Genomic DNA, 3,441 nt, shown 5'->3' with positions numbered 1-3,441 from the left:
GGTCCCAATGTGGGTGTTGGGAGGCGGAGACTATATAAGATGGGGAGGCTCCCCTATAGCATATAGGGGCCTATGGGTTGGGGACGGGAATAGAGTCCCTATGGCGGGAATTAAGGGGTCCTATGGAGGTTAGGGGGGAGGGGAATGGGGTCCCAATGGTGGATATAGGGTTATAGGTCCCACAATGGCGGTTGAGGGGGGGTCTGGGGGGGGGGCATATCGGGGTCAATATATAGATGGGGGTCCCAATAGGATATAGGGTCCCCCATGGGGGTTTGGGGGTAGGTGGGTCATAGAAAAAATAGGGTTTCCACAATGGAGGTTGTGCGGGGCATAGGGGTCCAATGGCGGGGATAGGAGGTCCAATGGTTAGGGGTAGTGTGGGTCCCTATGGGGTCTGGGAGGGGGGATATTGGTCCCAATGGGGATTGGGCGAGGGGGGATAGGGTAGTCCCCAATGGGGTTTGAGCTGGGCGTGCGTGATAGGACGAGTCCCCCTATGGGGTGATTAGGGGTCCCTATCGGGGGATAGGTAGGTCCCAATGGGGTTCTGGGGGACTTAGGGGCCCAATGGGGGAGATAGGACGGACACGAGGTCCCAATGGGGGTTTGGGGGGGGGGCATGTTATTGGGGGTCCCCTGAATGGGTTTATGGGAGGGAGAGTGGGTCCCAATGGGGTCTGGGGGGGGGGCATATATAGGTGGGGAAACAGGTCCCCAATGGGGTCTGGGGGGGGCATAGGGTCCCAATGGGGCTTAGGGAAGAGGGCATATTATAGATGGGGGTCCCAATGGGGTTTGGGGGGGGATGGGGGCGTCCTCAATTTGCCCCCATAATTTACCCCCATAATTATTACCCAATATACCCCCTATTACCCCCCTAAATAATATTTCCCCCATTTTGCCCCCCATTAACCCCCCAGTGTTCCTATGGTCTCTATGGAGCTGACCCGCTCGACAGCAGCTCCGTTGGTCTCAATCTATCGGGCGCCAACCTGGTGGGCCGCAGCCCGTTGTTAACGTCACCCGGCTGTTCCTGGTCTACAGCGTCACCGAATCAATGAAGGCTAAATGGGGTCAATGGGGGTTTAGGGGCAGTTATAGGAAAAAAACAAAAAACACAAAAACCAACAAAAAATGTCAATGGGGTTATCAGGGTGAGTTATGGGTTACTATAGGGGGTTATGGTATATGGGTGGTGCATTTGGGGCAATGAGCGTGGGTCGGTATGGGGTTATGGGGGATATTGGGTTTATTGGTGGTTATGGGGGTCGTATTATGGGGTTTATTAGGGGAGTTATGGGTTCAATGGGGTTAATATAGGGGGGTAGTTTATGGGGTTATTGGGGGGGAGTTATGGGAATGTGGTTATAGGGTGAGTTATGGGTTATGGGGTGTATAGGGTTAATGGGGGGTCAATGGGACAATGGGGGTTATTGGGGTTATGGGGTTATGGGAGTCATGGGGGAGTTTGGGTGGTTATGGGGTTATGGGAGGCGTTATGGGGTTATTGGGGTTTATTAGGGGGAGTTATGGGGTTTATGGGAAGTTATAATGGTTATGGAGGTTTATGGGGGGAGTTATTGAGGTCAATGGGCATATGGGGTTATGGGGGGTTATCGGGTTAATAGGGCGGTTATGGGGTTATGTGGGAGTTTTATGGGGCGATATGGTTATAGGGGGATTATTGGGGTATGGGGGGTTATGGGTTATGGGGTTATAGGGGGGTTATGGGTGGTTATGGGGTTTAGGGGAGTTATTGGTATGGGTTATAGGGGAGTTATGGGGTTATGGGGTTATAGGGAAAAGTTTAAAATTTTTATGGTTTTATGGGTTATAGGGGGAGTTATGGGGTTTATGCGGTTATAGGTGGACCCCATATCCCCCCATATCCCCCCATATCCTCGCCCCATAGGGAAGATGTTGGTGTGGGGCTCCCTCCTGGCATTGACCGGCCCCACATTGACGTTGGCCGCCATGTTGAGCGTCCCGACCCCGTTCATCCTTCGCTCGTCGGACCCCCAAAGGGTCGAGACCCGGAGAACGTTGGAGAACCAACACGGAGACCCCCTGACCCTCCTCAATGCCTTCAATGAGTGGGTCCAGGTAATGGGGGGGGATAGGGACCCCCTACCCTATAGGGATCCCATATAGGGACCCCAAATAGGGACCCCAACCCCATAGGGACCCTGACCCCATAGGGTCTCCCTACCCATAGAGACCCCCACCCCATAGAGACCCCCACCCCATAGAGACCCCCACCCCATAGAGACCCCCACCCTATAGAGACCCCCACCCTATAGGGATCCCATATAGGGACCCCCATATAGGGACCCCGACCCCATTAGGGACCCCCATATAGGGACCCCCATCCCAATGGACCCCCACCCCATAGAGTCCCCCACCCCATAGGGACCCCATATAGGGACCCCAACCCCATAGGGATCCCATATAGGGACCCCATATAGGGACCCCGACCCCATAGGGATCCCATATAGGGACCCCATATAGGGACCCCGACCCCATAGGGATCCCATAGGGACCCCCACCCCATAGAGACCCCCACCCTATAGGGACCCCCACCCCATTAGGGATCCCATATAGGGACCCCCACCCCAAAGGGACCCCCACCCCATAGGGTCCCACCCCAATGGACCCTGACCCCATAGGGACCCCTACCCCATAGGGACCCCATAGGGACCCCCACCCCATTAGGGATCCCATATAGGGACCCCCACCCCATAGGGATCCCATATAGGGACTCTGACCCCATAGGGATCCCATATAGGGACCCCCATCCCAATGGACCCCCACCCCATAGGGACCCCCAACCCATAGGGACCCCCACCCTATAGGGACCCCCCACCCTATAGGGACCCTGACCCCATAGGGACCCCCACCCCGTTAGGGATCCCATATAGGGACTCTGACCCCATAGGGATCCCATATAGAGTCCCCACCCCAATGGACCCTGACCCCATAGGGACCCCATATAGAGACCCCAACCCCATAGGGACCCCCACCCCATAGAGACCCCCACCCTATAGGGATCCCGACCCCATAGGGACCCCCACCCTATAGGGACCCCCATCCTATAGAGACCCCCACCCTATAGAGTCCCCTACCCCATAGGGACCCCATATAGGGACCCCAACCCCATAGGGATCCCATATAGGGACCCCCACCCCATAGGGACCCCCACCCTATAGGGACCCCATATAGGGTCCCCACCCCAAAGGAACCCCCACCCTATAGAGTCCCCACCCCATAGGGACCCCATAGGGACCCCCACCCCATTAGGGATCCCATATAGGGACCCCCACCCCATAGGGACCCCAACCCCATAGGGTCCCCACCCCATAGTGTCCCACCCCAATGGACCCCCACCCCATAGGGACCCCATCCCAAAGGAACCCATAGGGACCCCATATAGGGACCCCC

The sequence above is a fragment of the Coturnix japonica genome, unplaced genomic scaffold, assembly GCF_001577835.2.
Source record: "Coturnix japonica isolate 7356 unplaced genomic scaffold, Coturnix japonica 2.1 chrUnrandom592, whole genome shotgun sequence".
Taxonomy (NCBI): Eukaryota; Metazoa; Chordata; class Aves; order Galliformes; family Phasianidae; genus Coturnix; species Coturnix japonica.
The sequence above is the reverse complement of the archived record's forward strand: the minus strand, read 5'-3'. Positions refer to the sequence as shown.